Genomic DNA, 21,902 nt, shown 5'->3' on the forward strand with positions numbered 1-21,902 from the left:
AAGGAAGGAGGATGCAAAAGAGACTGCTAGTTTCCTATTAGAGTAGATTATATGCCAATTTGGTCTGCCAACAGAATTAGTATCGGACTGCGGAACCCATTTCTTAAACAAGGTAATTAAAAGCTTGACTGAAGTGTGGAAAATTAAGCATAACAAGATGACTCCTTATAACCCGTAGGCAAATGGGCAAGTTGAAAGTACTAACAAGTAGCTTCTGGGTATTCCATCAAAAATAGTGTCTGAGAATAAGCATGACTGGGATAAAAATTTGCATGTAGTGGTGTGGACATATAACACGACGTTTAAAGGAGCCACTGGCCACACCCCATTCAAATTAGTTTATGGAGAGGGGTGTGTCTTGCCCTTAAAGATTGAGTTGCCAACCATATGATTTGCAATCAATATTGTTTGGGCGATGAGGATGTCCTATTCAAGCGTTTTACAACTCTGGCCTACTTGGATGAGCTCAAATTGTAGAAACTGTTGCACCAGGAAGTGGCTAAGCATCAGTTGAAGTGGTTGCATGATCTAAAAGAGAAGAAATATACATTTAAGAAGGGGCAATTAGTCCTTTATTATGATGCACGGAGAGAAATATTTCCAAGAAAACTTGAGAGCCCAAATGGGATGGTCCCTACAAGATTGTAAGAATAGGGAAGAATAAATCCATGGCATTACTGGCTGATCTTGAGGAAGTGAAATTTAAAAATAAGGTTAATCTTAATAATATTAAACCTTATTATTTCTAAATACACTAACAAAATAAATGCCTTGCAAATCAATATTAGGCTGATCAAGAACTTGCAAGAGACAAAAGAGGTTGATGGGGTGGCTAATTCCTTATTTGGAACATCCATACTTGGAGTAGAGATATCATCAGGGGAAGCTTATCTGGTGGAGTAAAGGATATAAGGTGATTGAGCAAGAGGATGGATCATTCGTTTGGAAAATCAAAGTCTTCAGTCATCACTGCTTATGAATCTTGACAAGCATTCGTGTTGCATTCAATGAAGAGGGTGGGATGGAGCCTTTAGTACATCCCCTGAACATGCTAAAGTTTGACTATCATAATTACGAGTAGAGTTGATGATGACTGGCTGTGTGAACCCATTGTGGACGTACACAATGTAATTTGATGGAGTGTCTAGAGGTCCCAACAAGAAAGGGAGTATAGGGGTAGTTATTAAAGACCCCCAACGTATAGTTGTAATGAAATTAGCAGTTTATCTCGGGGTTGGATTTACCAATAACATGGTGGAATATAAAGCCTTAATCATGGGGTTAAATATTACTAAGGAAGATGGTATCCATCAGTTGTTAGTGAAAGGGGATTTTCACTTGGTATTGAACCAACTAAATGGGACATACACAGTTCGAAATCCTATTCTCTATATGTATTATCACACTGCTATGACCTTGCTCGACGATGTCGTATTGCTGCGCATTCGAGATGTGAAAGCCACCCGAAAGTTGTGTGTGCGATTTAATACTTTATGCACACTTAGTTGTTGTGATTACATTTATTCTCTGCGTATGAGTATAGTAGCGAGTATGAAGGGTTGCTTTCAGTCTATGTTGAACAGGATCAAGGAGACAAGACATTACAATTATTCAAACAAATGCATGAGGAGGATATCTCTTTGGATAGTATCACACTTGTCTGCACCTTAAAAGCTTGTGGCATGGCTGGAGCTATAAACAAGGGCCAAGAAATACATGCTGAGATTGATAGGATAGGGCTATTGAAGACAAATGTGGATGTGGGCATTGCATTAATTGATATGTATGCTAAATGTGGCTCGCTGGCAGAGGCACAAGCAGTGTTTGATATGCTTCCTTATCGAGATCTAGGCACATGGAATGTCCTAATCACAGGATATGCACAACTTGGAAAGGCTGAAGATGTATTTTATATATTCGTCAAAATGAGGGCACAAGGCATAAAACCAAACTTGATAACATTCAGTAGTGTGCTTAAAGCATGCAGTCACACAGGTCAACTGGGCCTATTAGGCGAGGCAGTAGCAGTTATAAAGAAGATGCCATATTCAGCTAACCTTGTGTTGTGGCTTACTGTTTTGGGTGCTTGTCAGAAGTGGGGCAATGTGGAACTCGGAATGCAGGCCTTCGAACATGCATTGTAATTGAATAAGAAGAATCCAATGGCTTATGTCTGTATGTCTAATATATACTCGGATGCTGAAAGGGAAAAGGAGCCGTGCTTTGAGGGGAAAAAGAGAAGCTTTTGGGCTATTTTTAAAAGGAGGCTTTGCCACGGATGGCTATTTTTGAAAAAGAAGGCTTTTGGGGGGAAAAAAAAGGGAGAATTATGAAGAATCAAAAGGAACAGAATTCGGAGGGGAGAAGGAGTCGACACGCAGGGGAAAGGGGCTCGAAAAATTGGCCTGACACGAGAGAGGAATAGGAAATCGAAGAGTCGACCTGCACAGAGGAAGAGCTCTTTACCTTGCTTACTTTTGAAAGGCCACGTTATAATTCTGTAATGATCTTTTGCTTCATCATGTCGAATGCATGAATCATGCGATGACATAGATTTTCCGAGTCAGGAATCGTATCTTTGCTGCCAGAATAACGATGATGACCTTTCCCATGTAGCTTGGTATGTGGTTTAATTTGAAAAAGGGGAATCACAAACAGGGCGGATCTCTGTAACTGGGAAATAGAGCTACGGAGGCAAAATGAGGGGAAATTGAAGACGATTGATGGGAGGAAAATCTCAGCAACTTCAAAGGGAAATTCAGGACATGAAGATTGGGGGGGGGGGGGAAAGGCAATCTTGATTGAGGGAAAAACTACCGCTATGATAGAGGAGGAGAAGAGGGCCGTCAACAGTGCTGGGGTCGTTTGACGAAGAGATGCCACACGGACTAACACAACGACGCTCAGACATCCTGTTCACCAGACATCAGTCCATCAATCTTCTCCATCGCAATTTTGACAGGCCCATCCGGGAGCATACAGAAAAACATCGTGAGGGATCAGCATACTATATCACAAGCAAAAGAAGGTTGCCAGCAGACTGAGAAAAGAAGTCTCAATTCAAAACTCTGTGCAATGCCACATATCCATATATCTCGAGAGACGAATAATAACTTGGGCAGCAATAGTTTGGCAGCTTAGTGCATGATCTTTTCCATATTCAAGTCAGTATTCCTATTGTCAGGGTGGATCAACATCCACGTTCATGAATTAATAAGAAGGAAAGGTATCTCCTGTGGCAAAATCAGAGCTTTATTTGATCAGTATATGCTGAAGCTCATCTGAATAGCAAACCGACTGTGACATACACTGCTCAAACTTCTTCACCGCCATCATTGTTGTAGGCATCCTGTATCATCATCTTCTTCAAATTGAGATACCTTGCAGTAGCATATGTTGACTCCTATCTTTGCCTCACGTTGTGACAAGAGTATAGCTCTGATGTTTGACAACAGCAACTACACATGCTACTCAATTCAATGTATCTAAGAGAAGGATTGCAACGATGTGCTCACTGACAATTCTGTTTTGATCACTATGCAAGGGAGAGTGCTAAAAGGAGGATTTTCGAAGCTGCATTGATCTCACTCATTGTTTGCTTAATGATCTCATCATCTCATCCGGAATAATGTCAACAATCAATGTCTGGACTATTTCAAAACCATAGTTGTACAAAGCTTTCTCAAGCTCATCAGCTACAGATTTTTGCCACTTCATTCTTCTGCTCAAATACATCATCCAGATTCATCTTTGAAATAGTAGTCATCACAACATCGAATACATAGGCTTGAATCTGTTTGCGTGGATTAGTTAGCATGGATAAGGTTCCAACAACATAGCTCCTAAAACACCAATCCACGCAATGACACCCAGGTTTAAGAATTGATTCAAACTGTACCCATCATTCCTTGACACCAAGAGTGGCCTGATCAACCTCCATACATCCACATATTTTACCCATATAAAGAATTCCTGGTACTGTTTGTATTGGTAGCACAAATAGACAGAAACAGAGAGAGAGAAAGAGAATCTGACAGAAGATTTCAAATTGGCAAACTAGTTTACACCCTGACTTATGCATTCACTTGCTTGAATAGAGTTCTACCACAGGAGACTACAGAGAAGGTTAAGGGCATGTCTATTACATTTGAAGGACTGAATACAAGTGTTCTTCTGGACATGAAGATTGAGTTCAAAATTTTCAAAAACTATGTGATTCTTCTGAAGAGTTGTTGGAATGCAAATATGATCCTTTGTGGAGGCCGTCACTATTGACCATCTATCCTGAAATTATTTAAAGTCCTCTGCGGTCGCGACTTTGCTTTCGAAAATCCTTTGACAACGAGTTTAAGAGAGTGTCTCTTCAGCTGGTTCCATGTTATTGGAATCAGTTTTGCAGACTCGTTAGAGAACTTTTCTTGTGAAGAAGACCTTTTCTTTAACTGTGGTCCTAGTTTGGATATCTCTATGGATGATGAGATAGGACCCGGTCAATTATGGGGGCTTTTATCAGAACATGCCCTATATCACTACAAGATATAGACCTTATAGCGACGTTTAAAGCGACGAAAATACAAACAACAAAATTTGCCCCCGTCGTCGCAAAAAGCGTCGTTATTGACGACGCCATAGAATCGTCGCTATATGCGTCGCTATATACGTCGCTATATGCGTCGCTATATTCGTCGCATTTGCGACGCATATAGCGACGGTTACAGAGAATTTGTGACGCTTATAGCGACGACAATAGCGACTCTGCAGTAAATTTGCGACACAAATAGCGACGGTAACAGAGAAAAAAAAAATTGTGGCAGGGCAGTCACATATAGCACTGTGTGCTGTATGAGAGCCATACAAAATAGTTTCTGCACTGCTGCATACAAAGCGTTTGCAAACAAAAAGAATGTATACTGAAATCATAAAACTCATAGATGAAATAAATACATGATATCACATAAAATGCGATTGGTACAATCATAAAACAATATCACTAATACATAGAAAATGTGTACATAGATTGGGCGACTAAAAACTAAAGGTATGTGAGCTCTAAGGATCCAAGGGCGAGCTACAAATCCTCGTCCCCCGAAAGCTCATCCCGCCGCAAAGGAGCATCGAACGGATTCTGCAGAAAAAGAAACAACATATCAATCCACCATACAATAATGCATTCAAATATCTCATGGTAACTACGGACAAGAAAGATGAGTGACTTACTGGGCTGCCGCGTCTATACAATCGGTCGATCAATGATCTGAGACCGTGCCTCTCTGCATATCGAGTCTCAAGGCCTTGTGGATCGCGATTTGTAATGGAGTGCTGCAAAGAAAACAAAATGCTAACTGTTAGAAACATGATTGTCAGTACAAAGAATATCTCAAAAAAACAAATAAGCAAAACAAAAGAGAAACTTACAAAGTCCTCCAAATATGTCCTGTGGCCGCCACTCCCAAGATGATGTACCAATCCGGCCTCGATTCGTGCCCTTGCCGCCTCCCGCTGCTGACTCTAACGTCCTGGCGAATTTATAGCCTCCTCCCTCAGTCGGTGCCAGTCGTCTGCATCTAACCACTCGGGCTTTGGAGCCCCACTCTTGATTTCCTTGCGTGCGTCGAATCGTCTATGTGACATGTATGCACGCATACAATCCATCACCCAGCCCGTAGAGAATCTATCCACTGAGGCTGGCACTGGGAACTCCTTGTGCAAGGATGCTACTATGTACTCCTTGCTCCCCTCCGGTATGTTCCTCCAATGATCCAAGACGTTGTGCCGAAAAACTTGTTGGCACAACTCCCTCATGCGAACCATCACCCTCCTCCCCTCATCATTCATGATGATGGCTCCTGACCTGCCATCCACTAGGTATCCATAACCCCTAGGAGTATGCCTAAGATGGCCCTCTCCCATCTCCATCCACGCTCCTGGGCATATCCAGGAGACCCATGTACATCCGGTGTACCGACGGGGTACCCTCTCCCGGAGTGCCACTCAAAGGGGTGCCACCAAAGGGGGTGCCACCAAAAGGCGTGCCATTTGCCGACGGCTGCGCAAAAGCCGGAGTAACTGGAGTGGATGTCCCCACAGGTGTGACAAATCCTGGAGGTGACGCAGCTCCAGCTGAACGACGAGATGGAGACACCTCGTCCGTGTCTCCACAGCAGCACCCCCCTGATCCTCCTGCAGTCGCAGTCCCTCCCTCTGGCCCAAGTCGCGAGCGTCGAGATCGTCTGCTCGAAGCTGAAGCATCTGATCGCGCTAAAGCTGATCTAGTAGAGCGCCCTGACGAAGAACAAGACAGCTCCTGATCTGCCATCCCTCTGAATCTCGCGAGCTGATCTGGAGACATGCGTGCCATCATGTCCTGAAACTCCTCATCGCTCATCCCTCGACTCATCCTAAAAATGTCAATACCTGCACAGATAAAAAATGATGTTAGAATAATCAATTTAAACTATACAAAGCACATTAATATAAATCATTTTTGAAAAATCCCTCTTAAAATGCATATCTTATCTACCTTTATGGAAGATCTAAACAACGAATTGAAGTATTCTATGGTCCCATGTTAATCTCCTGACACAACTCTGCATACACTAGAAGGTTGATAGACATGTCATCACAAAAGAACGAGTCTGCCTCGTTCTCAAAAAATTCTACGACTTCTGTATTTCCATCATTGTTAGCCGATGCGGGCTCCAAGCTTGCGGTGGCCTCCACCCCTTGTAATTTCGATCCCTCTATTTGCATATTTTCTTCATCTATGCTTGGAACATCGCTTTGATCGTATACTCTCGCACCTCGAGGAGTTGAAGGTATAACATACCACCATCGAGGTTGTCGGGGATTTGGATAGAAGATTACCTGTTCACAAACACTTACAAAGCGACTTCAAACCATTGTGACATAAACCATGTCGTATTACAATTAGCAAGCAAATGACTATTTGTACCTGTTCACAATGGGCCAGCAACACAAAGGTGTCGCGCAAATCCATCCATTTTTTTTCAGAATCTATTTCGAGAAATCCAGATGGACCTCGTCGAACTATTGCACCAGCTCCTCCAAGTACCACTTTGAACCACTGCACATCGAATATTACCATGGAGAAGCTACGGTAATCCACCGTAATAATACTTTGCAAGTTCCCAAAATACTCCATCTCATCCACAACCGTGTTCGGATCCGTTGCTCGTCGCCGGCTCTCTTGCTCAAACCTTGCCATGACACCACAGTCCATTGTGGAGCGCATTTGGTCAATACGCTCCACCCGAAAATGCCGTCCATGCGACCACGCTGCACTATATATTTTGTACTGCACATTGAAACACTCAAATTAGATGTAGCAAGAAAATTTAGATATGACACATTCTAAACCCCTCATTACCTTTGGAGTACATCCCCTCGAGAACTCCCACTCCTCCATTGAGACCTCTGTCCCTTCGATGGATGCTGCGGTCAAGGCTCCATGCAACCATCGTGTTGACATAAACCGCGGCATCTCCTCCATGCCTTTGGGATATCGAATCGGTCGGTGACGCGTACTGCGTTGAAATTTAGCTCGCGCTTCCTCTCGATCTTGCCTTGCAATCTGGTACTTGGCGAGCCACGTCTCCATGGAGGCATGGTGCAACATACAAAAGCGATTCACCTTCTCTTCCATTGAGGCATCCATTCTTTTTTCTACCCCATTTCCAACCACCACATCTCCAGTCAGCGTGTCATCGTCCTTCAGCGTCCATAGCATTTCATTGTCTGGTTCCACCGTTGGTAGCCATTGTGAGATATGCACTAACGCCTCTGACACCAACCAACCTTCCTCCATGCTACCTTCCGGACGAGCTCGTTGTCGCACAAAGCCTTTCAAGGTTTTCATGAAGCGCTCCAAGAAGAACATCCATCGCGTATGGACAAGTCCAGCAATCTCCACTTTGTCCACAAGATACACAAGAAGGTGAACTTGTATCGTGAGCATGCTAGTGGGCAGGTATTTCTCAAAGAGACAGACCGTCTCAACTGCTCCCCGCCTTGCGGATTCAATAGAGGACGTCTTAATCTCTTTCTGTGAGATCCATTGCACCAAAGTCGACAACTTGTAAATGGCCCCACGAATTTCTGGAGTTAGGCATCCCGCGATCGCGATCGGTAGGTCAAACTGCCACAAATGAGAAAGCATTAAGAATAATGGTCACTTTTCAAATTTCAAAATGTCCACGCTAATTAAAATTCATTCTGTTCACAAACCTGACATATCTTATGTCAATCATGGGATTTTAGCCCAGACACTTGGTCATCTTTAGAAAATGCGGACCTGAGAAAACACATCATACCCGTCGGAGTGCGGATAGACTTGATTACTTGCTTCACAATGCGCTCTTCTTTGGTAGACAAAACCCAGGGAGCGTGAGGAAGCTGCACTCCCCCTTCAGCACTCGACTGCGGCCAAAGCGCCTCCATCTTACCTACCTCCTTTAAATCCATTCGTGACCCTATAGTGTCTCTCTTTCCTATGATGTGGTCCCATAGCAAGCTGCTCACATTTTTGAAAATATGCATGGGATCCAACAAGTGGTTGACCTGTAAGTGGGTCCAATATGGCAACTCGTAGAAAACTGAGAACCGTCGCATTCCATTTGGATGTGATTCCGAGTTTACCATTTTCAGCTCGTACCAGCTTGCAGCGTTCATACGTACTGGAGGTTGTCCAAGAAAACCTTCCCTGAGTTCATGATCCTCTGGCAAGAAAGCGACGTGTCCTTGATATACCATCTTCTTCATGGTTCGTGACCTTCGGGAGTCTAACTGTGGCCCACACAATGGACATGCATGATAACCTGAGGTAACGAGACCTGCAAGGCGATCCACGACCTAGTGAATACTTGATTGAATGAAATAAAATATAGATATTACCAGCGAGAACAAAGGTCTGCTCACCTGAGCACTCTCCCAATCTCGGAAAGTCATGCATCGTGCACATGAGAATGGCTTGAATGTTGGCTGACCGCCGACCATCGCGCCTGCTCATATCTTGCACCGTGACCCCCTCCTCCCACAAAATCTTAAGCTCATCGACTAATGGACGAAGATACAGGTCCATATTTTTTACTTTGTAGCGGCCCGGGACGAGCAAGCTAAGGATGAGATGTCCTTTCTTCGTAGAAAGCCATGGAGGAATGTTGTAGTTGACAAGCACTATAGGCCACACACTGTAAGAAGTCGAGCGCAGACCGAATGGGTTCACACCATCCATGGCGAGACCGAGCCGAAGATTCCTTGGCTCTCACGCAAAACCTGGGAAGGTAGAGTCAATGTGGCTCCATGCGTGTGAATCTGCTGATATTCGTTGCACTCCATCCGTAGGCCTATTTTGCACATGCCACATTGTCAAGTTTGCCATGGCAGACGTGCGAAACATGTGGTTTATGCAAGGGATGAGCGGAAAGTGTCAGAACTTTTTGAGGGATGGTCTGCCCTTGCAAGTCCTGTCGATACCTATGAGCACCACACTTTGGACATGTCTCCATAGTCTCGTATTCATCTCGAAACAATATGCAGTCGTTGATACATGCATGGATGTTATTCTAGTCCATGCCAAGCTTCCGTAAAACATGTCGTGCATCATCACGAGACTTAGGCATGGTGTTTGCAGGTGGCAATATATGATATTTCAATAACCTGAAAAAATCATAAAACACCTTGAAAAACCCATCAATGTTTGCAATAATACTGTTTTTAAAAAAAAACAATGAAGTCTGTGTGCAAGGTACCTGAATAACTCAGTCACACTCGTATCGCTCCAACCGTATTTTGCTTGCACACTTAAGAGTGCAAGCAATGTCTTCAACCGAGATACTCAACACCCATCATATAATGGTATGGATGCTTCCTCTCTAAGCGGGTCAGATGTCTCAACATCCATGGGAATCAATGCATCGATCATTGCCTCCATCTCAGGCTCCAAGATTGTAAGCAAGTCGGGAAGGTTGTCTGTCTCCTTTGGCATTGACGGTATAGATGGGCCTTGCGAGTGGTCGATTGGCTCCTGCAATCCATCCATTGCACGTCCACGAACTCTTCTAATTGGCCGCAAAGGGTGCACTCCCCCTTGGGTCGAGACATCACCCCCTTGGATACAAAATTTGCCAACAAGACCCAATCTTATTGTGTATGGTTTTCAATTAGCTTGAGAGTACAATGCATGAAAAATGCTAACTTCAAATTACCATTTGCTGAAAATCTGCAATCGCCTGATCAATTATCTCAGATTGAAACTCGCCAAATCGTCATACGTGTTCTATAGACAATCGGCGTTTTCGTCTAATTGCCAACTTGCATTGAGAGCAAGGACATGGGACACGCTGATTAAGATACGTCTCGCGGTCTTGAACAATAAGACCTTCTTCGTTTGCCATCTTATCTACATTACAGCAAACGAGGCTTAAATGGATAGCTTTATGGAGATGTACGTCAAGTTGCAAGTTGACCATAAACCTTGCATTGCATATAGTAGTCGAGAGATTTTTCGATGTTATATCTCGGCCTTGTATCATGCTCAACAATTTGTTTGTCCCGGTAGATAATTATTTGTTATATCTCGGCTTTGAGTATAAGTAATCCATTTTAAAATTAATGCGTGCCATCTATGAAATTTTATAACTATAGTAATAAAATTTATTTCAATCAATTCTACTCATAGTCATAAGACCTGAGAGAAATTATCCTATACTCAATTTAAGGGTTTCTTCTTCTATAACAATAATTTTGGGTTCATTTTGATGAAGTACGTGGCCCATGGCAAAGCACATTGCATACCATTATCAATAAGTATATTATCTTAAATTTCCTTCCCCTCCCTCTCCCTCTCTTTCTCTTCCTCTCCCTCTCTTCCTCTCTTTCTCTCACCCTCTCCCTCTCCCTCTCGTTCTCTTTCTCTCCCTCTCTCATTTCCTTCCCCTCCCCCTCCCTCTCCCTCTCCCTCTCCCTCTCCCTCTCTTTCTCTTTTTCTCCCTCTCCCTCTCTATCTCTCTTTCTCTCTCATTTCCTAAACAAGCAAAAAATAAAGTGATTTAAACATCCTCCAAGCAAAAGGGAGAGGGAGAGATACAATGCACTCTCCCTCTCTTTCTCTTTCTATCCCTCTCTCATTTCCTTCCCCTTCCTCTCCCTCTCACTCTCTTTCTCTCTCATTTCCTCTCCTAAACAAGCAAAAAATAAAGTGATTCAAACATTAAACAAGCAAAAGGGAGAGGGAGAGAGAGAATGCACTCTCCCTCATCCTCCCTCTCTTTCTCTTTCTCTCCCTCTCCTATTTCCTCCCTCTCCCTCTCCCTCTCTCTCTCCCTCTCTTTCTCTCTTACTCTCTCGTTTCCTCTCCTAAACAAGCAAAAAAGAAAGCAATTTAAACATTAAACAAGCAAAAGGGAGAGGGAGAGAGAGAATGCACTCTCCCTCCTTCTCCCTCTCTTTCTCTTTCTCTCCCTCTCCTATTTCCTCCCCCTCCCTCTCCCTCTCCCTCTATTTCTCTTTCTCTTTCTCTTTCTCTTTCTCTTTCTCTTTCTTTCCCTCTCCCTCTCCCTCTCCCTCTCTCTCTCCCTCTCTCTCTCTCTTACTCTCTCGTTTCCTCTCCTAAACAAGCAAAAAAGAAAGTAATTTAAACATTAAACAAGCAAAAGGGAGAGAGAGAGAGAGAATGCACTCTCCCTCTCTTTCTCTCCCTCTCCCTCTCCCTCTCCCTCTCCCTCTCCCTCTCCCTCTCTTTCTCTCCCTCTCTCTCCCTCTCCCTCTCATTCTCTTTCATTTCCTCTCCTAAACAAACAAAAGAGAACGATTTAAACCTTCAACAAGTAAAAGAAAGAGAGAGGGAGACTCACCAATGAGATATGGCGAGCGTGGGCGGCTTCTCTTTGCAATGAGGGCTCCTCCTCTCCTTCGTGAACAACGGCAGTGGCGGTGGTGGCGGCGGCGGCGGCAGCAAGTCTCTTCCTCTTCTTCTCTCACAAAGCCTTGGCTCTCTCCCTCTCTCTCGCTCTCAAAAGGCGAAGAAATGAAAATGAAAACGACGCTCTGGTTTCGGCCGCGCTTTTTTCCCTGCGGCGTCGCTATTGGCGTCGCTATAGGCGTCGCTATTTGCATCGCAACTAACGCAAATAGCGACGCCTATAGTGACGCCAATATCTGCCGTCGCTAATCGACGTCGCTAATTGCCCAATTCCTTGTAGTGTATGGTAGGTGATGGTTAGTGTGGGTAATGCAAGGGGTGGTCGAGACCCATTTGCCCTTGTTATCCTAGACCCATAGGTTGGTTAGACGATATGTTATGCATACCCCTCTTGCTACCTATACAGGAGGTATGGGTCACAATTTGATGCATTTAGTTTAGAGCAGGAGCCCTATTTTCTCCTTGGGAGGGAGCATCTTGTTGTCTATCAATAAGATATTCCAAGGGCGGATATATATGAGATGGTTTGCTTGATTTCTTTAGGCCAAGAGAGCTGGTTGCTCTAAGGGTTTTAATTATTGATTTCCATTAGGCCAAGAGGGCCGATTTTGTCAAGTCTTAATATTTTCTTTCATTAGGCCAAGAGGGCCAATTAGTTTGCAGTAAAATATACTATTTCTTTAGGCCAAGAGGGCCATATTTGGTGCATGTAAGTTTAATGGTTTTCTATTTTAGTGATTGCCTTTGCTGTGGAGGAGCTTCTCATGGCCATTCCACATGGTTTCGTCCCCTTTTCGAGTCTTTTTCCTTAAGTAGATAATGATATATGTGTACGTCGTGATTACTCTCTTTTCTTGTTGGGGACCGACAATGAAGGCATGAAGTCACAGGTTTAGGTTATGTATGTACGTGGAAGGTTTGAGCTGTTGTGGCCTCCTGCAAAGGCATTGCCAAGCACTAAAAGACTTGTTTTTGACAGCAATCCTAGTGACCCTGTTCTGCTAACCTACTAGGCGGCCGTTCTAGGAGTTTTTGTTAGATGTGAGGTAGTTAGAAAAGCCTACCAGAAAAAATGATGATGCAAAGAAGCAAAGCCCTCAATAGTTGAAGAATAAAAATATATAGATGTGTGTAAAAAGGGGTTCTAAACCCTCTAAAAATAGAAAAGGAAAGAAAGAAAAATCCTTGAGTAGTTGTTCATCACCTTGCAAAGGCCTGGTAGGTCCTTGGGGACGAGACAAGACCCAGGGCCGATGCCTTGTCTTCCTAGGGGTGGCATCTAGCTAAAAAGATAAGAATAAGAGAAGATTGGAGGGAAAATAAAAGTGAGTGTTAGAAAAGAATTAAATGTCGCCTTGTGAGGGGTTAGTAGGTTCTTGGGGACGAGACATGACCTAAGCCTGATGCCTTATTCTCCTTGGGTCACTATGCTCATCTCCCTTCTTTTTACACGACTGAGCCTGGAAAATCAAAGCCTAAAAGGGAAAATGTACTAAAAGACAATATTTCTTGATGAGGGCTATAGGAGTCCTCGCCTAGTAGGAGCTCCTGGTTGAGTTGTCCTCAGTTCTAATGGTAGTTGAGACCACCACCTAGGATGACCTCTTTGATAGTCATTTTTAGTGTGGGGTGTTGGAGCAGTCGGTTAGTGACTAGCTTTGAGCTTTCTGTTAGATAATGCTCGACCTATTCCTCATGGATTTCATGCCTTGGTTTTGATAGGGGGTAGGATGAGAGTTGTTATGTGTTTTGTTGTATATTTTCTGTATCAGCATGATGCTCTTTGTGGTTGCATTGATGTGTAGATTTGTTAGTGGGATTCAACGGGCTGAGTTACCCTGTCCCGTGGTCACCAATGAGAGGTGGATTTTTGCCCTAGAAAAGTGCTTAAAATTTGCTTTAAAATCTAAATTTCAGGGGAAAATTAAACTCTGTTGAAGGCGGTAAAGGCACTTGGGTCGATTTTAAGTAGCAAGCAACAAACAGGTTTCAAAACTACTTTAAAGACCCACCAAGCGATAGTTAGGAAATTTTCATAATTTTTTGGAGTGTCAGATGGGACTTCTAGAAGTGGTTAGAAGTGGGGGATTTCGAGTCGGTCAGTAGGTAGAAATTTATGGAAGTCAAATCGAAGGCCGGGCATGGAAATGGTAATGCTCAAGGCAATGGCCAAAGTTGCAGCAATGTAAATGGGCTTAATAGTTTAGGGAGTGTGACCCTTGGGGCCTCCACCCCCAATTTCTCATGCGACGGGGCGGGGGTTTTACAAAAAAAAAGGGGGAGAGGCCACGGTGATAAGCAATAGCAAAAAACGTGGAGAGGGGGGGGGGGCTATGGGCTATGGTACTTCAAAGAACTCATCTCAACAGACAAGATCAACCTCTTCCTTGATATTTTCACTCTCTATCACTTGAATTTGTGTGCAAGATGGCTACCCGGATGGTCTTAAAAAAAATTAGTCTTTCTCTCTCCTCCCTCTCTCTCTTTCAAATGGCAGTTCATGTGGGGAAAATCAAGAAGAAGAGGGGTTGAAGGATGCTTATTGTCGGATCGCTCCAAGAAGAAGAGGAGGCTAATGGAAGGTGTTTAGCATTGAAGAATGATTGCTAGTTGATCCGTGGGGGTCTGTGGGCAGTCCGTACTAATGATCAAAAAAACCCACAACACGCACATAAGCGGTATGCCTCATTTTTACAAAGGAAATTTATTTATTTTTATGTTTGATGGTCTAAATGAAATTCATATGAAACAAAAAATTATTTGAATCTTTTTTGCATCATGATTGAGGACTATGTATAAAAGAAACACAGAAACGTAATGATATATAGTCGTAATAATTAAATTCCAACCCAAAGACCCGAGGGGTCCACTAGGGTTTACTGTATGGGACCACGTGAGTGTAAGGGAGGGGGATTATTTAAGGGAAGAAATGTACATTTTATAAGGTAAGTTCCCATAAATAGGGGGTAGATAAGGGGTATTTTCATATATTTCATGCATATAGGTGACGTCTCCTTATTACTACTAATGAATGCCCCGTGCCCGAAGAGCACCTTTTTAGAGGAAAAATGAAGATTTTGTTGGTTTCGGGAGAAGAGATGCACATGGAATAAAATTTTAATTAAAAATATCTTCCAGCTATTATAATCAGTCACAATAATCATAGATCAGAAAATAACCTATTTTTAGGAGTAAATAAATAGAAAAAAATAGTAAATAATGGGGAGTAAATAATTAAGAAAACTATGATTAATGTTCGTGAATGTTTAGAAAGGTTGAGGCATGAGGTATATTCTCATCTCATCCTTGTCTTTGTGTTTCAGTGCATTTTTTATTGCTTTATACACTGAAAATGACAAAAAATAAAAGCCTACACCTATGCAACGATGCAAAACATAAGTGATAAGGGGAAAGGAAGGGTTGTGAGAGCATTTAAGTGCTAGAAATAAAGTAAAGTCTGATATTTTGGCTGTGTAGGTCATATAGGATGATAATATTTTAAGTGTAAACAGGCTAGTGGCACAACTAAGTTCGGTACTAGTCTCTAGCAACGCAGCAATAACTCATAGTTTGGAAATCATTGAAAGGCTGCTTTTACACTCCACTTTGCTGATTTGTTTTAAGATAAAACATTTGTGCATAATAAGCATCCACATTTACATTTTGCATGCCACATGGTATAAACTTGGATGCATAGCACCTGTACACCGAACATTGACCAACGTTGAGAGTGTGAGGAAGTCCTTGCTGTAGATTAGATGAGTGGTTCCTTGGGGTAAGTTTAGTGAGGAAATATCAACTCCTAGAACATTCAATAAACCAAAGAGCTGAGCTTGTACGCTTGTTCTTTATGTTGAGGTAGCGCATCTTGGGGTCAATCCCCAAGATGTAGGAGAGCTATAGTGAGGCCATGGTGTTTCAGGCAAGATGTTGCCTCCTGTTGTGTATGTGATACGAGGTATTATACCTACATGTTATGGGATCTCCCTCTGAGGAGTAGGGGAATGCAAACATTGGATTGTGCCCTATTACAAATACAAAATTGATATTAGAAATTAGTGTAGTGTGAGCCTTAGACACTCCTAGCTGTGAGGCCATGTGGGGTATCTTGTGTGTCTTAGAGGTCCAGCTAGTGCTAGAGAGCCAGTGTCGGGCCCGTTTTAGGTCTTAACAATGTTGTTACCTATTAGAATTTGCAACTTGGCCTCTTTAACTCTCCCTTCCTCAAAATTATCCTCCTCTATTATTTTGTGTATTATAACTTTTACCCACGAACACTACCTTGGTCTCTACCATGACCTCTATTTTTGTTAGTAGAGTAAAATACATGTTTAGACTTGATTTACTTATAGAAGAAGAGGAATCCAAGGCAAGGGTCTTCTCCTCAAGTATCAAAATAGAAATTAAGGCTATAAAATCAAGGATGTCATCCCCCCTATTCATAGATGACATGAAGCTCTTGTATTTATATCCAAGTCCATCGAATCATGTACGCATAACATCAAGGTTGCTACTTGATGTGCTTGTCAAACAACACCTTTGCTAGGCATCCTTAGAAAGTGAGGCATTTATAGCAAGTGGTGATTGAAGACAAGCCTCTCTCACAACCCAAAAATGAGACATTAAGGAGTGTTGGTTAGGGAATTAACTTTGTCAATGTTCAACACAAAAGGAAAATTTTAAATGTTTCATGAACACAATTCGACCAGCACACAAACACAAACAAATAACTATACCTCTTGTAGCTCTAATGAGCATTGAAGAAGCACATTGGGTAGAGCATCAAACACAGATGTGGAATAAAAAAACAATTGCAAAAAATCCTCATACCTTTGTTTAAAGGCGTTACAACACTTTGAAACCTTTGTGTCCTCCAACTCTTCAATCAACATCACAAGTCTTCTCTTCCTTACATGTGACCCTCCACTCACTTCTCTCACAAAACAAGTTTGAAGATCAAGAAAAGGGCCCTTTGCACTTCACTCTCTCCTCCTTTTATAGATTTTGTCAAGACATATGTTATGTTGTTGTTTTGGAGGCTTTTGTGCTTTTTATAATTAAAGCTTATAATAAACCTTTATTGTTGAAACATGAAAAGCCTTCTATGTACGAAACCACAGAGAGAGAGATGGCTTGGACAAAGACTAGGCCATTAGGGGTAGCAGCCATGCTCCCTGATCAATCCATTATCATTCACATAGCCAAGTCAATTGTAGTGCAACACACACATACAAAGATCAAGTAACCTAGATCTAACCATGGTTAAGTCAGTATGACTTAACCTTATTCAAATAAATTAGACAACTGAACAAAAGATTATAAGCTTGACTCTCAACACTCCCCCTCGAGCTCAAGTGTTGTACTTCACTCCAAGTAGCTCTCTTAAATGCACAAACTTATCTTTACCCAATGACTTGGTAAAGATATCTACAACTTGGTCTTCTGTCCTCACATGGACCAAATCAATGTCACTTGCAATCACTTTTTCTTTGATAAAGTGATAGTGTACCTCCTACTCATGTTGTCACAATAGAGTGTGACATGCCTGACTTCCTGCATTTCCAAATCATCAAGAAGCTTCATGAGCCATGCTGCCTCACATGCACCTAATACAACACCTCTATACTCTGCTTCAGTTACTAGAGAGTGTAACTATAGGTTGCTTCTTACTACTCCAGTTGACCATAATATTACCAAGGGAAAATGTATACCCACTAGTAGATCTCTTGTCATAGGCACTTCCTGCCCAGTCAACATCTATATATCCTATAAGCTCCAAAGGCTTACCATGCTCATAGAATAGACCATAATCTGATGTATTATTCACATATCTCAAGATCCTGCTCACTACATCCAGGTGTGGCTTCATAGGCTTCTACATAAATTGGCTAACTAGTCCAACTGAATAGCTAAGATATGGTCTAGTAATGGTATGGTAAATTAGACTACCCACCGTTTTTCTATACATAGTGACATTCTTAATCTCATGTGTAACATGTGCAAGTAGCTTAACATTTTGATCCAATGGAGTGTTCAAAGACTTGCAATCCATCATACCATACTTGGCTAATATGTCTTGTGCATACTACTTTTGCAACAACCAAGTATCATGAGGTGTAGAGACAACCTCAATCCCAAGGAAATACTTCAGTTCACCCAAATCTTTGACCTGAAATTCAGCATGTAACATTTCCTTGATCTCTCCAATTCCCGTGACATCATCACCTGTAATAATCAAGTCATCCGCATAGAGGACTAATATCACATAACCAACCCTTGTCTTCTTTGTAAATAGGCTATGATCAACCTTGCCCATAGTGAAACCAAGTTTCTATAAGAATGAACTTATCTTACCATTCCAAGCTCTAGGTGCTTGCTTCAATCCATACAATGCTTTCTTCAATCTACACACACATGTAGGAAAATCTGGATGTATATAGCACTCGGGCTAATCCATGTATACTTCCTCAACCAAATCACCATTGAGAAAATCATTCTTCACATCCATCTGATACGTACTCCATCCTCTAGATGCTGCCAATGCAATCACTGTTCTCATGATTTCTGTTTTAGCAATGGGACTGAATGTCTCCTCATAATCAAGACCATATTGTTGTGCATACCCTTTTGCCACAACTCTCTCCTTGTATATTTCCAATGTGCCATTTGATTTGCACTTCACCTTGTATACCCATTTGCAACCAATAGGAATTTTGCCTTCAGGTAGATCATCAACCAAATCCCAAGTGTCATGACACTTTTACCTCATCAAGCCTGTCATGGATAGCGTGTTGTCCCTAGTCTTTACCCTCCCATTTTCATGTAATGGGGCTCAAAGAAATACTCTTTACTCTAGTCATGAATCCCATATTCACTCCACTCCAATTGTCTTTGCTTTTAGGACAAAAACTTGTAGGGTGGGGATGGATTGTAATGAGTGGGATACATAGGAACCAGGGGTTAGACACCCAGTCTTATTGACTGGGATATATAAGGTGTAAGAGTCCCATTTTAGGGCAACCAGTTATTATCAAGAACATACTTTTCACCTTCACCTCTAGCTTTGATGGCTTCCTCCTCCTCTCTCCCCTCTTTTCTATCGTCTCTCTCCTCTTCTAGTCTTTCTTTCTCTTCTTCTTTCTCTCTTTCTCTCTCTTCGGCTCATTCTCCTCTCTCCTCTCAGCCTCATTCATTACATATCATACCATGCATTGGGTGCTTGCTTCAGCCAATATAAGGCCTTATGACATCTGCATACATAATCTAGATGATTCTCATCCATATAATTAGATAGCTACTCCATGCAAACTTTCTTTTGTAATTCCCCTACAAGAAGGAATTCTTAACATCCATTTGATGCATGATTCAACTTTTTGATATAGCCATTTCTATGATAACCCTTATAGTGGCCATTCTAGTTATTAGAGAAAAAGTCTCCTCATAATCAACACTATGAGTCTGTGCATACCCTTTGGCAACCAGTTGTGCCTTGTAGTACTTAATAAATCCATCTTTGACCTTATAAACCCATTTGAAACCAATAGCTTTCTTGAATTTAGGTAAATACACCAACTTTCATGTGTCATTATCCATAAGTGAAGCCATTTTTTCATCCATAACATGATCCCAATACTCATTGCCCAATGCATCCTTAAAAAAAGTGGTTTCTACATCTTGCATGACCTTAGCTATATATGCATATTCATGAGCTATAGAGCTATCATATGTCAATCACTATGTTGGCTTTCTTTCTCTACTTGACCTGTGTAGACCTAGATTACTACTAAGTGCTTTCATATCCTCTTGTGCCTTCCACACACCATCTATTTTAATAGATCAAATCCCAAACTTCTCATCTAAGCTCTACTTAGAGTCATTTGAATCAATATCAACACGAGAGAAAGTTGTGATATTTATATTATAATAGGTGATTCCCTAACTCTCTTTACCTTTTCCTGACATATGTGGTGTACTTGGTGGAGTAACCTATGATCTTAATCTACCACTACAAGGTCTATCAATAGAACTATGACTAGGAGACTCTTGTAGTCCACTCAATGTCTATGATTGCTAAAGTATTTTTTACACAGCCATACTCTCACGCTCATCCATTTCAAGTGCATTCTACACATTACTATACTAGCTACTCATTTCATAAAAACCAATATCCCTGCTAACTCTCAGCTCACAAGTAATATGATTATAACATTTGTATCCCTTTTTCTCAAGAAAATATTCCACAAATACATATTTTTCTATTTTGGGATCCAATTCACTATGCAACTCATCAAGAATATGAACATAAGCAATACATTCAAATGCTTTCAAATGGAACACCTTTGGCTTTCTACTTGTAAACTTCTCTTCGGGTATCATATCATGTACGACAATAGCGTGTGTCCTATTCATAATCTATACAACAATAGTGACTACTTCAACCCAATACTAATGAGGCAAGTTTTCTTTCTGATATCAATGCATGAGCCACTTTTTAATATATATATATTTTTCTCAACAACTCAATTTTATTGTAGACTATATCTACATGTATACCACCTATGTATACCATTTCTATGCAAAATTTAAAAACTCATAGGAGAGATATTCTCCGCCTCCATCCAATCTTAAGAATTTTATATGCAACCCTCTCTCCTTCTCAACCAAAGCCTTAAAAGTTTTAAAGTGAGTAAACATCTCACTTTTCTTACATATAAAGCAAACCCATACTTTGCGAGTATGATCATCAATGAAGGAAATATAATACTTACGATCTCTCAAGATTATAGTTTTTATAGGACCCCACATATCAAATTGTATCAATTCAAGTTGCTTCTTACATACATGCTTTTCATGTGGAAATGCATGCATTTATTGCTTTTCAATTTGATATGATTCACATACTTTATACATGTTAAACTTAGGCAATCCATCCACAATATCTTTTGAATACACGTCTTTTAACTATTTCACATTCACATGACCAATTCTCTTAAGCCAAATTTTAATATTAGCCAAAGCACCTAAACCTTGTGTAAGCATGGCTGCATCCATTTTAGGCAAACTTACATCTAGAGCAAACAACTTGTGAACATGTTTTACTTTTGTAATCAAGGTGCAATTCTTTTCTAAATCTTCTACATAACAACCATTAGATGTGAACTAAACGTGCAATCCATATTCTACCATATGACCAACATAAACTAGTTTTTTGTAATATTTGATACATGCAGCACATCAACCAAGTACATAGTTTTACCATATTGAATACTCAAAGGAACATTTTTAACATGAGTAATTGGGTTAGCTATATCATCCCCTCTCCAAATAGCCTAGAGACTTTGGAGTGTTCATCTCTTTGAACCACTCTCTATGAGAAGTCATGTGGTTAGAGACATTTGAGTCTATATACTATACATTATTTTTTAATGAACCATTAGTAGTCATAGTATTCATAAAATATGGCATTAAAAATAACTATTCACTTTTTTCATCTTTTTTTTTGCTATTGCATGCATAATTTTCTTGCTATCTTTTTCCATCTATAATTTCAAACCTTCTTTTTGAAGTAATTTTTAGAAATGTGGCCTTTCTAATCACAATGATAGTACTCTCTAGTATGATTAAATGTTATTGCCAATTAGAATCTACAATCTAATCTCTTTGACTTCCCCTTCCTCAAGGACTATCCTCCTATATTTTGTTGTGCATCATAACCTTGGCCACAATCACCACCTTGCCCTGTGACACAATCTCTACCTCTAGTAAGAGTAAAACACTTATTCATACTTATTCTTACTTTGAGAAGAAGAAGAATCCATGACAAGGTTTTTCTCCTCAAGTATCAACATAGAAATCATGTTTGCAAAATTAGGGATGTCATCTCTCATATTCATAGATGACGTGAAGCTCTTGTATTTATCTCTATGTCCATCTAAGTATGCATGTACAACATCATCATCATGAG

This window comes from Lygodium microphyllum, chromosome 7 (assembly GCF_053477565.2).
Source record: "Lygodium microphyllum isolate KBCC chromosome 7, Lygodium_microphyllum_v1.1.10, whole genome shotgun sequence".
NCBI classification, from domain to species: domain Eukaryota; kingdom Viridiplantae; phylum Streptophyta; class Polypodiopsida; order Schizaeales; family Lygodiaceae; genus Lygodium; species Lygodium microphyllum.